General features: G+C 37.5%; 1 non-coding gene and 1 pseudogene across 1 annotated transcript; both read right to left on the bottom strand.

The window, feature by feature from the left end:
• Positions 1-7,745: 7,745 nt before the first annotated feature.
• LOC123793465 (tubulin alpha-1 chain-like) lies at positions 7,746-8,659 on the bottom strand (annotated as a pseudogene).
• Positions 8,660-15,033: 6,374 nt separating this feature from the next.
• LOC123793469 (U6 spliceosomal RNA) lies at positions 15,034-15,137 on the bottom strand. The gene has a single exon (XR_015725620.1). It is a non-coding gene; the product is annotated as a U6 spliceosomal RNA (small nuclear RNA).
• Positions 15,138-20,986: the final 5,849 nt, after the last annotated feature.

Here is a 20,986-nt window from a genome sequence, read left to right as displayed (position 1 = left end):
ACCTAGTGACTTATAGTAAACTAGCAGGCACAAGGGAAGAATGGAGACAGGAAGTAGACTCAGAGGCTTCTCTGTAATGGAGAGAGCCAGGTGACAGTGAATTAGTGGCTAGATGGAGGTTGCTGTTCCTGGGTCAAGCCAAAAGATATCAGATGATGAGTTTCATCAAAAACCAACCTCACTATCTAAGTCCCACAAATTACCCAGAGCCAAAGGAGTTAGAGGAACTCTATATGACACTCAGATGAATTTAAAGACCTGTTTAAATCACTTCCTATGATTTCCCCACTCTTCACCCCCATATTCATCAGGATGTTTTCTTAGGGAGGAGCCAAGATGGAGGAATGTGATAGACACAAACAAGCACTATCTGATCTTTTTTCAAGGAAGGATGTCAGTTCTTTGCCTCAAAGAGCCACCTTATCCAAGAGCATGTCCTACCCAATGTGGCCTATATTCAATGACTGATGCTGGTAGGGGTTGAAAGTCCCAGTCTTTTTGGGCCAGGACACCTCTGGTGGGCCATTTATTCTTTTAAGTGTTAGTTCCGGTATGGTTGACCTACAGTGTTATATAGTTTCAGCTGTACAATATAGTGATTCAACACTTCCATACCACACCAGGTGCTCATAAGGACAAGCAACCTCCTTAACCCACCCCCCACCCATCTCCCCTCTGGTTACCCTCAGTTTGTTCTCTATAGTTAAGAATCTGTTTCTTGTTTTATCTCTCTCTCTCTTTTTTCCTTTGCTCATTTGTTGTTTCTTAAATTCCACACATGAGTGAAATCATATCATATTTGTCTTTCTCTAACTTATTTTGCTTAGCATTATACTCTCCAGCTTCATCCATGTTGATGCAATTGGCCAGACTTCATCCTTTTTTTATGATTGATTAATACTCCCATGTGTGTGGATGTGTGTGTGTGTGTGTGTGTGTGTGTGTGTGTGTGTATACACATCACATCTTCTTTATCCATTCATCTATTGAAGGACACTCGGGTTGCTCCTTTAGCTATTGTAAATAATGCTGCTATAAACATAGGGGTGCATGTATCCCTTTGAATTAGCGTTCTTGTTTTTTTTTTTTTTTTCTTTTGGAAAATACCAAGGAGTGAGATTACTGGATCATAAGGTAGTTCTATTTTTAACTTTTTGAGTAAACTGATGGGCCGTTTTTGCTCCAGACTTCCCTGTGGAAAATAGCTATGGTTTTTGTAGTTCAGCAGCATAATTAGACTTTTTCCTCTGCCCAGTCTTGCTTTCTTTCACAAGTGTGTATCACTCATAAACATTTTATATGCTACACTCCATCTCAGCTTCTACTTCTAGAGAATATAATCTGCAATAGCTTGTCAGGAGTAGTACAAGAAAGGGAGTGATAAAATGGGGTTATGGGGCTGAATCACTTTTCTCCCAGTCACTAGTGTTAGGTAAATCCAGATGACATCCCTGGCACAAGGCAATAGTTCAACTGTTAAAACTCTCACTGTCAGTGAATTGAGATGGTTTACAGGTAGGAGGGAATGTACTAGCTGACCTAATTTGTCAGACTTTTGAAAAGTACAGGCAAAGAATAACGATAAAGACAGTGGGTTTGTAAGGTTATTGCTAAATGCCATTGACATCTAGCTAAATATGACAAAAGACTCTAGGGATTAAAGAGCAATTGAAAGTTGAGTGTGAAAGCGATAGGGCTTTCCTGGCAGCTTACAAAAGTTCTCTCCTGCTACAGTGGGGAGGGAGAAACAGGAAGACCGGGCTCAGAACTTAATACGGTGGCTGTATTCTAGAGTATGGTAAATGCCCAAGCAAGGAAGTCTGTTCTACTAAGGTGAGAGCCCTAATTAGAAAATGAATAGGAATAGGGCCATTTGGGTGGATGATCACAAATGTTTTGAATCACCTGCTGTTCCTGAAACTTCTGAGACTACAAAGTAGCCTATCTTTTCCAGTTAACACTACTTCCCTGCCTAGAAGACTTCAAAAGGCTTTCCCCTGGCAAACATGTTCGCTTCAGGATTTGCCTTCTTATCCCCCTTCTTCTACATTGCTGGCTAACCCAGCTGGCACATGTTGGGGCCAACAGGGAGAGAAAAGGAGGACTAAACCCTAAGGAGGTGACAGACCTAGTCATGCTGTGCTGGGGGGTCCTGGGGAGCATGGTGGGATGTAGGGTGAGATTCTTAGGGTAATTAATCAAGGGACTGGATTATATGATTACATAGGGAATCTGGATTTGGATCTGGAATAATCCATGGCTTTATTTTATTTTATTTTTAAAGGTTTTATTTATTTATTTGACAGAGAGAGAAACAGCCAGCGAGAGAGGGAACACCAGCAGGGGGAGTGGGAGAGGAAGAAGCAGGCTCCCAGCAGAGGAGCCTGATGCGGGGCTCGATGCCACTGGGCCTTGGTAGAGACAGAATGCTTGGACATGCAAAACCAAATGTCCACACGTCTGAAATTTCCCATTATGACTTGGATTCTGTGAGATCCACAAAGATTGGGTGGGCCCAAGAGCAGTCCGCCATATCATGCAAGAGGTATATCAAACTGAGTAGAAGATCAAAAACCCCATTACTGATCCCCATTACTCCCCCAGCTAATACCTGTGTCCAGATGAGGAATCCTTGAGAATCAGCCATAGGAAGAAAAAAAAGAACATGGTTTACACATGGGTCAGATTGGTATGTTTTAGTGGAGGCCGAAAACACGTGATGACTGCAGTATAGGCTCATGTACTTTGAAGATAGTAATAAAGGAAAATCCTCTCTTACCTACCTGGCCAGCCACTTCATGTGGAAGGAGAAGTGACCCCCCCCTCCATCTTTGGACTCTGCGGGGTAGAGGTCCTGCTTTCTCCTCCCTTCCACAGGCATTAAGAACCAGACATGCCATAGCAGGGTACAAGTAGAGATTGAGAGATTATGTCAAAGGAAGCGTCCAACCTGCGGAGCTCATGAGGAAGATGATATGAATTATAGAAAAATGTTCTCTACATACCAAAGGGGCAAGTACATGTATGTGCCACTGCTGAACATAAGATAACATGAATCGAGAGGTGAAATGGAAGCCATGCAGTTGAAGGAAGGAGGTGACCCGAAAGGAAGTGAGCAAACACTAAGATCCGCAATTTGGCGGAGTGCCAGCCTATACAGACACCGACAGAGACGGTCTCTGCCGTTGATGGAATATAGAAATGAAGGTGTAACAACATTCTTCAAATTACAGAACTAAACTGTGTAAGATAAACTTACATAAGCATATTGGCAGGAGGGGTAGAGACCATGGGTGGTGTTGATATACATGAGTTAATCTCCATCAGTGGGAAGTAAACAGAAAATGTCTAAAATTGATGTCAAGCTATAATATGAAGATTATATGCAGATATGAATACACTTAAGAAAAACTAGAAAAGATAGCTAAAAGAAACAAATAGGGGTGCTTCTTGAAGTAACAAATTGATTTGTATGGAGAGATACTTGATAAATTATTATCTCTACAAATCATTATTATTTAAATATTTAACTACTTGCCTGCATTAAGCTGATTAAAACTCACATGTGCATACACACACGCATAGCACTTGCCAGTCACCCTTTATATCTACCTTACGTTCGGCATACTTTTCCTGTTTTCCCAATGTATCACTAATTCTCCTTTGATTCTTCATAATATTGCTATTACTTACTTTAGTAACAGCTTTCTAACTCGTTCCCCTGGGATACTTCTGTCCTCTCTTTATCACTGCTCTGAACACCCAATCTCCTCACTGTAGCTCAATAATTTCCCAAAATTATTTTTTAAGAGAATTTAAATAATCTCTGCACGCTACATGGGGCTCAAATTTACAACCCTGGAATTAAGAGTCCCATGCTTGATTGAGCCAGCCAGGCCCCCCCGCAAAACTATTTTTTGATCATAACGCTTTCCTGTTTGACTACCTCCAGAGTTTCTTCTTATTCCATAAAATACAGTTCAAATAAACAATATAGGACTCACACTCGGCTTCTTCCCCAGCCTCCCAGGCTTCACTCTCACCAAACTTCCAACTGGTTTCTCCTCTCCAGTCACAATAAACTGCTTTTGATTTTTGGAATATGGCATTTACCTGTACCCCTCTGCCTCTAAATTCTTCAGCCTGGAGTATGTTCCCCATTCCTTCTCCCTCCATTTCATTAGGTCTTCACTTTAAAAATTATCTTAATCCAAGACCTTTCTTCCTGTGCAAGACTAGGTTGGAACACCCTGTCATATGTTTCCAAACATCCTGTAGGTTCGAATGAGTAACATATCATGTCCTTTAATTGCTTGTTCAATACATATCTCACTTTCTAACAGTAGGCTTCCTGAGGACAGAAACCATTCTGTCCATCATATATACATTATATTATATATATTCCTACATATTATGTATCTTGTATATATTTCTATATATTATGTATATTCTTATATATAATATATATTTATATGTATATATATATATATGCATATGTTTATATAATTTATTTTTCATGTGCTCAGGTGCTTAGAATCATCATTAAGACCAGGTTTTGATTTAAATAGTTATATAGGACAGTTGAATTCTTAGAAGACTTTAAATTAGCATCAGAACTGCAATAAACAGGGGTGCCTGGGTGGCTCAGTTGGTTAAGCATCTGTCTTAGGCTCAGGTCATGATCTCAGGGTTCTGGGATCGAGCCCCATGTCAGGCTCCCTGCTCAGCAGGGAGTCTGCTTCTCCCTGTCCCCCCACCTGTGCTCTCTGTCACTCACTCTCAAATAAATAATTAAAATCTTAAAAAAATAACTGCAATAAAGAAAGAAAGACTACATTGTAGACAAGTTACAATGCTTTCTAAATCCATTTCTAACACTCTACAATAAAATACAGTAATCATTGAAAATATGGTGTGCTGGGTCAATGTTTGATATTCAAGAACTCCACAATTCAATAGATACTCTTGGTAGAAACTATTCATAAGGAGAAACCCATTTTCTAAGTAAAGTGAAAACTTTTTAGTAATATAATACCAAATATAAATTACTCATAATGACTTAAGTGATGAGTAAGCCAAGTATTTTTATAATGTTCTTCAAAATATAAACAGTTTTACCTTCCTGGAAGATGCAACTGGCAGGTATAATCACATTTAATTTTCCTTTTCACATTTAATGGAGAAACACAAAAAAATACATAAAAGAAAGGAAAATCAGTAAAATTGGCCTTAGTTTCTTCACACCAGGTGTCCTCAATTATTTAAATGGCATGTTTTCCGGATAAAGTGCTTTCTCTCCACCAGAAATGCCCCACCTCACAGGCAACTAGTACCAGCAGGGCTTTTATTTACATTGATTCTATTATGTGGCTCATCTCAACCTGTATAAAAAACCTCAGAAAAATATATGGGCATCATCACTAATGCTCCTTATTATAGCTTTCATTCTCTTTAGCTCAGTAAAACAGCTCATATTTATTTTCCTCTTGTTACTTTGCATACATAAATATTATTAGACATACGACAAGGGCAGGATTTTTATTTTGTCTTTTCTTCCAGTTGATTTGTAGTATCTTGCATAGAGTTCTGCTACCTTACCTGTCTAATCCTGCCTGTGCTGACTCCTTCAAAATGGAACACGCTGAAATATGTCTAAAGAGTCTTCACTGAAGGTCTCCTTTGGTTGAAATTTGGGCCCAGTCCTGTTCTGCTTTTAGTAGTACTATTTTTCTGTTATTTTTTTAAATGACATTTTTGTAAGTTTTTTATTATTTTTTTTAACTGGATTTCATGTTTTTAGGGAGTACAATATCCTTGGTGATTCTACTGAGCTCTGATCCAGACTCGTGGGTCTGAGGTAAGATGTGTAACAAAACAATTTCTAATACATTTCTTTAAAAGTCCATTTTTCACAGCTAAGCTAAGGCAAAATTGAAGTCTGAGCAGCCAATTCAATTTCAAGGAGGATTGAGACTAATGAAATTTTGGCCATTTGTGAATTTCTTGAGTGCTTATTATGTTCCCAGTACTTCGCTGACAATGACTTTTGATAGAATTTAAGCAAGGCCAATGGTCATTCTACAAATGTCAAGACCCCAAAGTGAATATACTGACCTGTATTTGTGGATGCAGTGCTTTAGGCTGCTGAAGTATTTCCAGAACAGACGGTAACTGAGATCTTCAATTTGTGTTATATAGAGTTGGCTTTGGGGACATGCAGTATTACAAATCCAGTTCTTTAGAAAAATCACACAAATTAAAATAGTTACTCTGAAAGAGGTCTATGAGATTATGTTTTGGGGTTTCAGGATGTCCTACGCACTTAGAGAACCAGTGAATTTTGTGATGTCACACATGTAATACCAGATAGGTATTTCATCATAGATAATGAAAGAATATGTGGGCCGTAATTATGGAAGATGAAAACCTGATGGAGTGGAACCAATAAACTGGCAGTTCGAGGCCTGGTTCATTCACTTAATAGGCTCTAGAGTCAGGTGACGGGTTAAAGGTCATTGAGGCTTAGTGTCTTCTTATATTAAATAGGAATACTACCACCTAACTTCCAGAGCTCCTGTGGGCATAACTTAAATGAAATAACTGCGTCAAGCTTCTGTTTAATAATAAGTTGTTTAATAAACATTAGTTCTCCTCACCAAGATCCACTGGTTACATTTCTCTGGAAGTCACACAAATCCTAGTGATTTGGTGACTTTCTCTGAAATTGTTTTTGTTTTCATGTTAGTGACTTCCTAAGGCTCCTTCCTGCTGGAATACTGGATTGCTTTATGCATTCTGATGTGTTTCATCCAGCACCCATATACTGGGTGTAAAATAACAGCGGCCTCTTTCCAGCTCCAGCTAGGCTGGGATCCCCCTCCCCTTGGGAGCTCAGCTCTCAGTGATCTGTTACTCATCATAGGTGTCAGAACAGGACTAACTTCAGAATTTATAAAATCCCATTCCACATGTAGCATCGATTCTACTTAACTACTAATTATTTTATTCCCCACATGTTTCAGAAAGCACTTCATACAAATATTATATTTTATGTGTCACTCAGATGTTCCACTTATGTCGCCTTTCTCCTTTTTATCTCAGTTTCTTATAGGAACCTTGGAAGGCTGAAAGAATGAAAATATCTGAATAAAAGTCAATGTATAAAGCTCCTTAATGTCTTCATGCTCCTATGAGCAGGTCGTAATACTAAACTCATCATTTAATTGAACTCCACTTTTCATTAAAGCATTTCTTCAGTATGTCAATAAATGGTTAACAAGTACCAAATATCCAAGAAGTAGGCTCAAATGGGGTTGACTTTAAGGAAAACTTTCATCAGATATGCCATTGGGATATTATGCCAGTTTCCATAGAAGGTTTTGAGCACATTTGTGCACTTTTTGTTGAAGATTTTTTTATATACAATATATATATATACACACATGTATGTTTATATATACATAATTATAATTATATAATTATATATCATAATTTTTATACACACATTCCTTCCTCATTTTAGTAAGACCATTCCAGTGTTCCACTGAGAATTTTTTCCTCCCGTGTTCTATTTGGCACTAGAGGGCTTGGCAGTGTTAGAGAGTAAGCATGTAACTGAAGTTAAGAAAGACAGATTCTCCTTCCTGGATCATATACATATATATATGTATATGGTGTTTTCATGTTGTTTTTTAGTGACATCCTAAGGCTGTTTCCTGCTGGAATACTGTATTGCTCTATGCATTCTAATGTGTTTCATCCAGCCAGACCTCCTCAATGGCTGTGGTATTTGCTTAGCATGCAGACTGCCCGCTGCGCCTTGGCCAGGTCTCCCCCAGGCACTGTTGTGGGGGACTGTTAGTTAATGCCAACCTGGAAACCTGTGGGACACCAGTCCACAAACTGGATGGTGCTCTTGGTCTTGATAGTGGCAATGGCGACATTCATATCCTTGGGTACCACTTCTCCACGGTAGAGCATGCAGCAGGCCATGTATTTGCTGTGGCAAGGGTCACACTTGACCATCTGGTTGGAGGGTTCAAAGCAGGTGTTGGTGATCTCTGCCACCGACAGCTGCTCATGGTAGGCCTTCTCAGCTGAGACAATGGGTGGAGTAGGTCACCAAGGAGAAGTGGATGCAGGCTAGGGCACCAGGTTGGTCTGGAACTCTGTGAGGTCCATGTTGAGGGCCCCGTTGAAGTGCAGGGAGACAGTGATGGAGGATACCATCTGGCCAATAAGCCGTTGGTAGGTTGAGGTTCGTGTAGGTAGGGTGCTCTATGTCCAGGTTGCTGTGGCAGATGTCCTAGATGGCCTTGTCGTCTACCATGAAGACACAGTCCGAGTGTTCCAGGGTGGTGTGGGTGGTCAGGATGGAGTTGTAGGGTTCCACAACTGCTGTGGATACTTGGGGGCCGGGATAGATGGCAAATTCCAACTTGGACTTCTTGCCGTAGTCAACAGAAAGCCGCTCCATCAACAGGGACGTGTAGACTGATCCAGTGCCACCCCCAAAGCTATGGAAGATCAGGAAACCCTGAAGCCCGGTGCATTGGTCTGTCAGGTTTTGGATTTGCTCCAGCACAAGATCAATGATCTCCTTCCCCACCATGTAGTGACCTCAGGCATAGTTGTTGACAGCATCTTCCTTGCCAGATATCAGAGATTATAAGTGTATATATATATATATATATATGTGTATATATATATATATATATACACATATATATATACACATATATATATATATATCCACATATGCATGCATGTATGTATGTACTCTGTGTGTGTGTGTGTGTGTGTGTATGGAGCCTAACTTCTTTCATGTAGCTTTAATCATTAGAGATTTATATATTCTAAAGGTATAGGTTAGCAGCTCATTTTGTTTTTACTGCTATGTAGGAGTCTTTTTTTTTAAGATTTTATTTATTTATTTGACAGAGAGAGAGTAGGCATTAGCAGGGGGAGCAGCAGAGGGAGAGGGAGAAGGAGACTCTCTGCTCAGCAGGGAGCCCAATACAGATCTGGATCCCAGGACCCTGGGATTCTTACAGGAGCTGAAGGCAAACGCTTAACCGACTGGGCCCCCCAGGCTCGCCTATGTAGGAGTCTCTAGTCTACTTCTTCCACAGCTTACCTACTCAGCATCCAAAGGCTGTATGAACTTTTTAGCCGTTGTGAATATTGCTACTATAAACATTTGTGTATGGATTTTCGTTTGAACTTATGTTTTCATTTTTATTCGGTAACATTCATTGAAAGGCCCCTATAATAAAGAGTGAAATAATAAAAATAAATATATATATATGTTCAGGCTCTCCATTTAGGCTATTTATTGAGTGGGCTTTATGAGATTTGATAATTTGTGCTGCTCAAGGAATTTGTTGACTACAGCTATGTTGTCAAATTTATAAACATAAGATTATTCATAGTATCCCCTTTTCATAGTTGATGCCTATAGGATCCGAGCTGATTCCCTCTATAGTACATTTCTTCTACTGCCAAGTTATGGCTTCTCTTTTTTATTGTATTGTATTCTAATTTATCTGATCAATCTGGCTAGAGGTATACCAATTTCACTGATCTTTTTAAAGCCAATTTTCAGTTTCACTGATTTTTCTCTAATATATTTCTATTCTTAATGTCATTGTTTTCATCAATTATCTTTATTGTATTTTTCTATTTGGCATAGGTTTAATATGATTTCCTTTTTCTAATTTATTAAGAGGTAAATTTAAATGGCTAATAGAAGAATTTCCTTGTTTTCTAATTAAAGTGCTTATTGCTATAAAATTTCCTCTACACACTGCTCTCCCAATATCAGACAACTTCTGCTTAGCAAAAAATTTACCTAAAGCATGAAGTTTGAGTCAATCTAGACTGTTGAACTGGTTCTATACTTTGTTGGTATTATTTTTACCTTCAATTCACAGGAACTTCAAATTCCTCTGTTCTGTGTCCCTTTTAGGGTGGAGATGGTTAGGGTTTTTCTTCTCCTAGTTTTCCTACTCCAACCCTTTGCCTTAGGCTTTGTCTGTGTTGCAGATAATCGCTCTCTGCCCTTTTGTGCTTTTTCAACAGTAGCCCCTCTCACTTGTTATTCCATACTTGCTAACCTGATGGTCGGTGGTCAGAGAGGGTTCCTTGTTATCCTCCTTCAACCTAATTCTTAGGCAGGACCTTTGTCCCTACGTCTGATGGGTGGTAATTTCCCTGTGACTCATCCCCCTTTTCCAGCATTGGGGAATCACTAATGGTCTGGGACCTGGATGATTTTTGCCCTTCCTCTAGGGTTCAATGGCTCTTTCTTTTATATTTCTTCCAGCTATAACTGGTCTTCACTGCGACGTTGGATGCCAGGGTTTGCTACCTTTTTCTCAGCAGCCGAAGGCTTTTGTTCCTTGAGGCCTATGTTGAAGTTTATTCTTTTCTGTATTGTGGTTATTCCCCTCCTCTAGACCTTCACCACCCAAGAAGGCTTTGTCCAGTCTCTTTCCCACACCATTCTTTCTTGTGAGCACCCAACAGAAGTCCTTGAAGAAGAGCCTATGAGAGGATGCACTTTCCCCCTGAATCTATAGCACTCAGAATTTCTCTATTACCTCACTAGCTCACACACAACCTTTAGTAATTTGTTTAAAAAGTTTAGTTAAGTTTTCTTATCTATTTGAATGGTGGTTCTGTCTTTCTCCTGATGCCACAGGTGAGTCAGTGCCCATGCTCCATCTCTTCTGGGAGAACCAAATCATACCCTCGATTTCAAGAAATTAGTATGTAATTATAGTGTTTTATATACAGTTCTGGTATATTACTTCGCATTTTGATATTTATAACTTTTATACCTTTACTTTGCACCTTTAGTTATAAAGTAAAAACAAATATTTTAGTGATTTTACCTAATTTGCTTATATTTCCTAGAGCATAATATATTAAACCAAATTAATTTCTTCTTATATTTTCAATGCATAATAATCAAACTGTTTCTATGTTTTCATAGTTTCTTTTTTTTTAAGTTTTATTTATTTATTTTAGAGAGAAAGTGTGAATGTGTATGAGCAGGGACAGGGACAGAGGGAAAGGGAGAGAGAGAATCCTCAAGCAGACTCCCTACTGAGCATGAAGCCTGATGTAGGGCTTGACTCCAGGAACCCAAGATCATTACCTGAACCAAAATCAAGAGTCAGCTGCTTAACCGACTGAGCCACCCAAGCACCCCTCTTTTGGTTTCTGTTTTAAACTGATGCAATCTGTATGATCATTTATTATATAAACCCTGCAAACTATTTGATTCATTGGGGCACCTGGGTGGCTTAGTTGGTTGCGTCTGCCTTTGGCTCAGCCACAGTCCCATGGTCCTGGGATGGAGTCCCACATTGGAGTCCCTGCTTGGCGGGGAGTCTGCTTCTCTCTCTGCCTCTGCCACTCCCCATGCTTGTGCTCTCTCTCTTTCTCTGTCAAATAAATAAATAAAATTTTAAAAATAAAAAAAAATAAATAAAATTTTCAAACTTTCGGGATGCCTGGGTGGCTCAGTTGGTCAAGTGTCTGCCTTCAGCTCAGGTCATGATCTCAGAATCCTGGGACTGAGTCCCGCATCAGGCTCCTTGCTCAGTGGGGAGCCTGCTTCTTCTTCTCCCTCTGCTTCTCCCCTGCTTGTGCTCTCTCTCTCTCTCTCTCTCAAATGAACAAAATACACTCTTAAAAAAAATAAAATAACATTTTCAAACTTTATTGAGGCCTGTGCAGGTCTCAACCTGTCTGTGGTTTGGGGTTGTTGTCTGCCTTAGAAAGCAAAGTAGAGGGTTTGTCCTCTGGGAAGAAAAACTTGTCTTCTCCTCTGAAAATGCCTCCCGCATAGAGGTCTTTGGCATCTTCTGGGAATAAGGAACCACAGTTGAGGCCTCATGAGTCTGAGTTTTCAGCTGAGGTAGAGAAAGGAGAGTACTTACAGCCAGAATGTCCAGAGTTGAGTGTAGTTACCCCCAGGACTCATTACTGTTAACCCAGCCTGGGCTTCATGATAGTCATAGAAATGGACTCCTTACCAATAAAATAATAATAATAGTTAAAAAAAATAAAATAAAAATTTCAAACTTTTGCCACTGTGAGATTTTATATTGGATATTACTTTTACAAAGTTTAATTTTTCTAAGTCAAAATTCTAAATCTAGATTTTTGGAAGGAATGTTAAATTGTTATTTAAATATCTAGGCAGTACTAATTTTGTTTTGTTCTCTATATTCAGTATAATCACTATCTTTCTGTGTTGATTATTTTTAGCTTGTGTAATTCTGGGATAATTTTTGTAAATTTTAATTGCAATGAATGGTTATGGATATATGTATGCTTACATCTCTAGTATATTTTGGTTTATGCATTTTAGCTATTATAATTTTTCTGTTATTTATTTTTACAGTAATATTTATTAGGCATTGGATAGAACTTGCATTTCTATTGTTGGATCAAAGAGCAACAAACATAAACAGGGCCAAAGCATTCCATATGGACATATAGTAGAGATAAAATATATTTCTTTAGGAGAGAGATGTTAAGATATCATTCCAGGCTAAAGAAAGGATTTGAATAAAGCCTAATAAAGTGCAAGAATCATCAAACCAATGACAAGGGAAAGGGTGGGTAGTTAAAGAAAACCAACACAGAAGAAATAATGAGGTTATATTGGGAAAATAGGAGACAGAATATTCAACATTTCAGTGTGGCCTGTAGAGTTTGTGAATAATAATGGCAAAATGGGCCATGTTGAGAAATAGTCTGGACTGGTTTCTCAGCAACTCTTCCCTTTCTCGTAGAAATCTGGGAAGAGTTTGCAAGCAGTATTTTTAGAGTACAACATTTTCTTTGAAATATATTCCTTCTACCAACACAATCACTAAAGTAAAGTGTTTGTTGTGCATCTTGTGTGAGACCTACATACTTCTGCCTGAATCTTTATTTATTAGCAACAGTGTTGTGTCCGTATATACTAAATAAATAATTAATATGTAATCCTTAAACATATCTTTGAAGGGAGTGTAGAGTTTGTATACAGAAGAAAAAGTAAATATATTATTCACACACCCCAAATTTAACAAAGGTAAAAAGCAAGGATTTTTTAAAAAATTTTACATCTACCAATACAATTAACTGTGTGTGTGTGTGTGTGTGTGTGTGTGTGTGTGTGTATTTTGGTTAAGAGAATTGCTGAGCAGTAATTTAGTCAGATAATGAAATGTACTACCTTCTTTTATATTTTTGAGATGGTCAATGTATATTTACATATCTAGAAAACCTAAAAGGTATGTGTATTTTGATTATGTTATTGCTACCAAAATCACCCCTGATAACGTTTGAGCACCAAAGGAATAGGTTTAACCTTATATCAATCCACAGCAGGAGAAGAATATTTTCAGATAAGCATCGCTTATTACTAATTTTTTTCATAACTACCCCCAATTTTTAGTTCAGTTTCATCATGCTATGATTACTAACAACGCTCAATAAAGAACTGCACAACCTACTACAAAAATAAGCAGAAGGGGAATAATCTGATATTCATTTGGTATGTGGAGTTTTATCTTCTTCATAAATTCAAGCCACCCATTCATTCTTTCATTTGAAAATATCTATTAAGTACCAGAAACTATGCTAGGCACCGAAGAGATAGCAGTGAATGAAACTGACTAAATCCCTGGCTTCCTGCATATCCCATTTATCCTTGAGTAAGGCAGAATATAAAGAAAGTATATAATATATTCATTAATGATATGTGCAATGGTGAATAAAATAGAGACAGAAAGGAAAATAGGAAGTATATGTGTGATGAGGGACAATTTTATTCATCACTAAAGAATCAACTAAAAAAATTTAGCAGCATCCTGATGCAGGTAAGGGGGCAAACCATTCACAGATATCAAAGAAGACTGTAGGCAGTGGAGAAAACAAAGAAATGACTTGGTTCAGAAGCATGCCTAATCTGCTGATAAAAAACAAATAAACTATCCTCAGAATTTTAGAATTTACTCTGGGATAGGAACGTGTTAAAGGGTCTGCACAAAAGGATCAAGTGATAGGACCGTTTCAGTGGGGTCATCTGGTAGTTTTACTGAGTACAGTCTGTTGGCAAGCAAGGGCATTAGCATTAGCTGGCTAATGAGTCATGATAATGGCCTCTTTCCGTGTATTTGTGTGAGGGCAGTAGAAATGGTCAAATTCTAGTATATTATGAACATAGAGACAGCAGATTATCCTGATTGGTCGGATGTGAGAAAAAGCAAAGATGATTTCAAAGGGTTGTGTGTGTGTGTGTGTGTGTGTGTGTGTGTGTGTGTGTGTTTCCTCCTGAGCAACTGAAAGGATAGCATTCCCATTAACAAAATGGGAAAGGCTATATAAGAGCAAGTTTGAGAGAAAGATCAATATTCCAATTTTGGTCACGTTAATCTTGAGTGCTCAAAACAAGATAAATAGAGGGGATAAGTAGAGATATCATATAGACAATTGGATACACAAGTCTGAAATTTCAAGGGAAATCCAAACTGAAGACGTAAAGTTTGGGGTGATTATCATCATCATATATTTTGTATCAATTTCATTATATTGGATAACATTTTTGAGTCAGTGAGAATAAACTTCCAAGCGAGGAGAAATAATCGGAAGAAGTCCAAGGGCAGAGCACAATTGAGAGTCGGGAGAACAAGAATAACTATCAAAGGATAATGAGAAGGAAATAATCAGATTCCATTCACAGTCATGAGTTACTTTTAAATTGTCAGACATTTTAATATGATACACTTTAATCATTGAAAATGGTATATTGAAAAGAATATTATATTCCTGCTACAGATGAAGAAAATAATTTGGGGGATCATCTTACTCAAGATCACGTATTTTAAGTAGTGAAGATTATATTTGAATTCTGGTGTTGGAATTTCAAGTCAAATAAATTTTATTTCACACTATTCAACGAAGTGACCGTTCCTTCTGCATTTGTGTCTTTGGGTCCACTAGATAAAAATATCAACTCTGAACTTTGGCTTAAATATTGCATCACAAATTTGTGTGTCATCCTTGCACAAGGGCCATGCTAATCTTCTATGTATCATCCCAATTTTAGTATAGGTGCTGTTTGAAGCAAGCATGAATATTGCAAAAAGAATATCAACCAGAACAATTTTGTAAGAATCATCAGAGGTGATACACAAAACCAATACTTTTGGAAAGATTTAGAGGTGGGTAAGGAGGATGGGAGAATTTGAAACAAGGGAAGGGGAATAGCAGGGATATGAAAGCTTGGGGCTCTGTAAATGAAAAGTAGGCCTGAATATGTTGTTCTGTAGAATTCCTGGGTTGTCGAGGATCAGGATGAGACACTAAGAATACAAACATGATGTCTTTGTTAGCTATGAGATGAATAGGACAAAAAAATGTGAAGAGCCCAATATCAGTTTTAACAAAAGCTTGAAAAACAATTAAACACCTCCTAGCTAGATAATGGAGTCCATACTGATTTAAAGGTACAAATAGAATCCTATGATACGGACACATCTCTTGTTTTTATGTTTCCTACTAATCCTCAAGTGCCATGGTTCTCTCCATGCAGGAATTTCAGAATCTCCATTTTATCCATTTTAGAGCTTCTTCATCCCTGTGAGTGTTTCATGTCAATTTTTCTTAGTATTACAATATAGATGCCTAATATTACAATAGATGCAGCAATGAACTAAGAAGTAAAAAACAAACAAACAAACAAACAAACAAACAAACAAAAAAACCTTTCACTTAGCTTTTCAATATTCATTGCTAAGGATCTCTTCTGGTCAGAATAACTTTGAATGTTCACAATTTATATTACAGATATAATTTTTTGAAAAGAATTATTATGTCTTGAAAATAAGCATGTGTCTAGGATTTAGATCTAAATAGACCCTGTATGAAAAAGATGAGTTGGTGGGACACCTGGGTGGCTCATTTGGTTAAGTGTCTGCCTTTGGCTCTGGTCGTGATCCCAGGGTCCTGGGTTGAGCCCCGCATCGGACTCCCTGCTCAGTGGGGAGCCTGTTTCTCCCTCTTCTTCTGCTGCTTCCCCTGCTTGTGGTTGTTCTCTCTCTCTGTCAAATAAATAAATAAAATCTTAAAAAAAAAAAAGAAAAAGATGAGTTGGCAAAGTTATAAAATATCTCATCTCCTGTATTTGATATCTACCTATAATATTTCTGAGTTTTATAATATCAGTTTTCAGATGTGTATGTGGCACAATGATGTCTCATAAAGCTTAGTTTATCAATATTTATGAATACATTTTATGGGTCACAAAACTTGCTAAAAGTTTACAAGGACTAAAGACAATAAAAATATTTCAGGACAAAAGTGAAATAAGAGGGGCAAGCTATGCTATGGAAAATTCTAGGTCTGATGAGAAGTTAAGTGTGATTCCAGAGTTCTTAAAATCCTAGTAAAAGTGTGGATCACGATGGGCCCTCAACATAACCAATCCTATGACACTGGAAGGACCATAAGGAAAATGCTTACCTACTCTGATTCTTCTTGACAGTAGTCTCTATCTAATGTTACACTATTTGTGTCAGTACAAAAGCCTGAGGAGATCATCTAACATCCAAGATCAAGAAGTAGACTCTGGGGGCGCCTGGGTGGCACAGCGGTTAAGCGTCTGCCTTCGGCTCAGGGTGTGATCCCGGTGTTCTGCGATCGAGCCCCACATCAGGCTCCTCCGCCATGAGCCTGCTTCTTCTTCTCCCACTCCCCCTGCTTGTGTTCCCTCTCTTGCTGGCTGTCTCTATCTCTGTCAAATAAATAAATAAAATCTTTAAAAAAAAAAAAAGAAGTAGACTCTGGAATATGATGGATTTTTGCCCTTGCTTTCCATAAGTACTTTTTGTTTTATACCAATTGTTCTTAAGCATAGTTCATGAACACCAGAGGTCCCTGGGATAATTCCTTTTCCTGAAAATAAGAACTAGATCTTTAAATATATTCTCTTTTCTCCTTAACTTTCTTAAAATAAAGAATTGAAGTGAAAGAAAATCATGTTCTATAAAGCATTTGTTGACTTGAATAACAATCATAAAGCTGTGAAAACAGAAACTCCTCTTAAACTCAATTATAGATACCCTAGTAGTTCTTTGCAGTCAGCTCTTCATTTGCATGAATTATCTTTTCAAATTGAAATGTATTAAAAGAAGAAAAAATGATTGTTAAACAAATCTACATGCATTAAGCAGAGCTTTTTTCCCCCCTATGCTTTGAAAAATTCCCCACACCGTATTGGGGTTTGAATAAACAACAATATTTATTAATTCACAAAGATTTATATAGTTGTGATTATGGACAGGGAAAAATACGAGAAAAGTCAAAGTTTACAAAACAAAATCTTTAAAGTAAGCAAAAATTTCACATCAGTCAAAAACATTAAAGCTTGATGCTTTGAAACTCCAAGTGCTAAGCCTTGGGCATAAAACAAGAAAAGGATGAGGTTGACTGAATAAAACACACATTTGCCAATAGTTGGCAGGTTTTGAAAAGGTTAAGATATGAATGTTGGGCTTTATATACGTATAAATATGTATTAACGCTTGTCTATAAGTATTTAAAATTATTTAGAGATACCATTCTTCAGGAAAACAGAAAATAAAAAAAATATTCACAGATTGAAAACACAATAAAAGAAACACTAAATGCAATATTTGGGACAAAATATCTATGCTTGTGGTGGCCTTTAAATATCTAGAAAATGTTTTAAAAAACTACATTTCTTGACATTGAATATTTAGGTAGAATTTGAAATTTAACTTTTGCTTTTACTTTAAATGCGGAAAAGCACTTCCTTTCTCTTAATCAAATGCAGTTTTACGCCTACCAAGCAATGTTCAGAAAAAGCAGAGCTGTCATCAGAAAGCCAATTAAAGAGGGAGACTGAAATTCTACTTGTAAAGAGAACTTGATAGGACAAATGTAGGATCTTGCAGCTAGGATTTTAGAGACAGACCTTGAGTAAGAAGGGTCATTGGAGCCCTTATCAATGCATTGTCACTTTGGAAGGTGTCAATTAGGACTGTCATTCTGGAGGATTCTTTAATTTATTTGTGTATGCCATTTATTAAACTAAAAAAAATTATCAACCAGACTTACTGTGGTGATCGTTTTGCAATATATACAAATACCAAAACATTATATTGAACAACTGAAACTAATATAATTTATATGTCAGTTATATCTCAATAAAAACAAAGAAAGACCTAAAGACAATTTATCAAGACAGCTATAGAAAAGCACTATTTCCGTTGCTTTCTTTCCAAAGGCAGATTTTTTTTGGACCAAATCAAGAATTTTGTGAAACGTATTTTATTATGTGAGAGTCTCAACACACATTGGACTGGCTCCTCTTGGTTTTACGGCTTCTCACTTGCATTCCATGTTACTGCTTCTTAATTCTACCCACTTTACTCTTAATTTCGTCTTAAACATACCCCTATTTCACTGTTATTTATTTTTGGTATAAGGGTGTCGTGATAGTTTTATTATTTCATAATTCTTTCAACAGCTGGCACAGTTTCTCCCAATTAGGGAATTCTCTTTATTTTTTGGGGGGGAAGTACCTATATAGGTTATTAATTTGGGAGCTAGGGCCTCAAGGGCTATGCTGGCTGGGAGCCAGTTGAAAAAGAAATGTTTGTGGCTTCTCTGTACACAACAAGAGAAAGATGAGTTTTATCCAAAGAATGAAGGTTTTCTAAAAGGGTAGAAGAGGGAACCAGCAAGATTGAGGGAAACTGAAACAAGGTGATATGAGGGACAGTGAATTATCACTCTCTTCCCCACTCAATTCACTGAATGAAAGCTGACAGACATTTTTAAGAACTGTGATGACTCCAGCTCATTTCCAAATATTTGCAGACATGAAGTAAACCTCATCCCTATGCTATTCCGGGTCTTTAAATCCTGCCATCTGTTCTTATGTAGTATAGGCATTAATGGTTTGTGGAATATGAAGCAGGTGCTGAATTTCACACCTGGGTATATTCTTTTTTTTTTAATGTTTTTTTATTATATTATGTTAGTCACCATACAGTACATCCCTGGTTTCTGATGTAAAGTTCGATGATTCATTAGTTGCGTATAACACCCAGTGCACCTTGCAATACGTGCCTTCCTTACTACCCATCACCAGTCTATCCCATTCCCCCACCCCCACCCCCCCGAAGCCCTCAGTTTGTTTCTCATAGTCCATAGTCACACCTGGGTATATTCTATGTAACAGGCAGAACATACTCCTATCAAGAAGCCAGAGAAAACCATGAGAATATAAGTGCATTGGGAAATTGCAGAAATGTTATGAAAATGTTAAATTTTCATGGTCTATGGAATTCTACCAAGTTTTTTTTAAACATGAGAAGTATACCTAAATATGATTTTTAAAAATCCGTATTTTCCTCCTCTGGATGTAGCTTAAAAAGTGGTACTCAGGAAATAATGCAAAAGGGAAAAAGGAACCAACTGGTTCAAAATTCTCATTTAGTCTGTGGTTAATTTATCTCATTTATGTGTCCAGATATTGAACTTCAAAAATCCAAATACATGTATTTAAAAAAAAAAAGCCTAACAAATTAGCATAAATGCTCTCTTTCTATTTTGAAATATCCTGATTTACTTTTCAGCTCCATAATAAGTTACTGTCTCTCACGACATTCATTTAAATGATCATTGGATGGGTTATTCTTTGATGAGTGCAAGTTATCTATTTACTCATTCAACAAATATTTACTGACTGTTTCCCACATGCCAAACGTTGCTGGAAGGGTTAAGTTCACAAAAATGAAGAAAACATATTCTTCATCCTGTATGTACTCAGTAACTAGTAGAATGACAAGTAAACAAAGGTGTTTTGTTTTTAAGCAAATTAAAGCATGTTTCATAGCAATACATGTAGTAGAATCTGATTTGTTAGAAAGTGTAAAAACATGTAGATACAAATTCTTGTATGAAACACAGAACACTGAATGTGGTGGGAATAGGGGCAGGAAGGGAAGATAGGAAGACTATTACTTTTCACTTTATACGCTTTATATCTTTCTGTACTGTTTAGATGTATTTTTGATCTGTGTGAATGTGCACATATGCATATACCTATTATATGTAAAATAATATAAATATTATATAAAATACAATATAGAATATACACAATATTTTACACACACACACACACACACACACACACACACATCAAGCAAGCACTTCTTACAAATTAATTGAAGTCTGTATCCACTGACATTTCCTTATTCTTTCCTGATGTTCCAGAATACCATCCAGGATATCATATTGTATTTAGTCATCATGTCTTCTTAGACTCCGCTTGGCTGTGACATTTTCTTAGACTTCACTTTGTTTTTTGTGACTTTGACAGTTTCAAGGATGACTGGTCGGATATTTTGTAATGTCCTTCAATTGTCATTTGTCTGATATTTTTCTCGTGATTAGACTCAGGTTATGGATTTTAGGGAGAAAGCCACAGACGTAAAGTGCCATTTTCACCACATGTCAAAGGTACATACTATCAACGTGGGATCATTGTTGATGTTAAGCATCTTGCTGAGATGTTTTTGTCAGGTTTCTCTATGATGAAGTTACTCCTTTTTGCCCCTTTCCACAGTGTATTCTCTGAAAGGAAGCTGCCATGCACAGCCCACTCTTCAAAGCCTGGGTTATTCCTGGAGGTCAAGCTCAGGAAAATGTGTGTGTGTGTGCAGGGTGGAGGGTGTGGGGAGCTAAGTGTGTGTGTGGCAAGAGGACTAAGACTCCCAAGAGTTTCTTATTGCTACTATAAGTCACACTAAGCCACCAGCAATTTGTCAAAATTGCCATTTCAGTGTTTCTCTTGTTTATGGTTCTAACAGTTTCTGCTTCATGTAAGAGGGTCTCAGCTACTACTCTCTGGAGTCTTCTAGCTTTCTAGATCTCAGGTTGCAGTTTTCCC

This window comes from Ursus americanus, chromosome 8 (assembly GCF_024610735.1).
Source record: "Ursus americanus isolate L20-20 chromosome 8, mUrsAme1.1.p, whole genome shotgun sequence".
In the NCBI taxonomy this organism is placed as follows: Eukaryota; Metazoa; Chordata; class Mammalia; order Carnivora; family Ursidae; genus Ursus; species Ursus americanus.
This window is presented reverse-complemented; position numbering and strand designations above follow the sequence as displayed.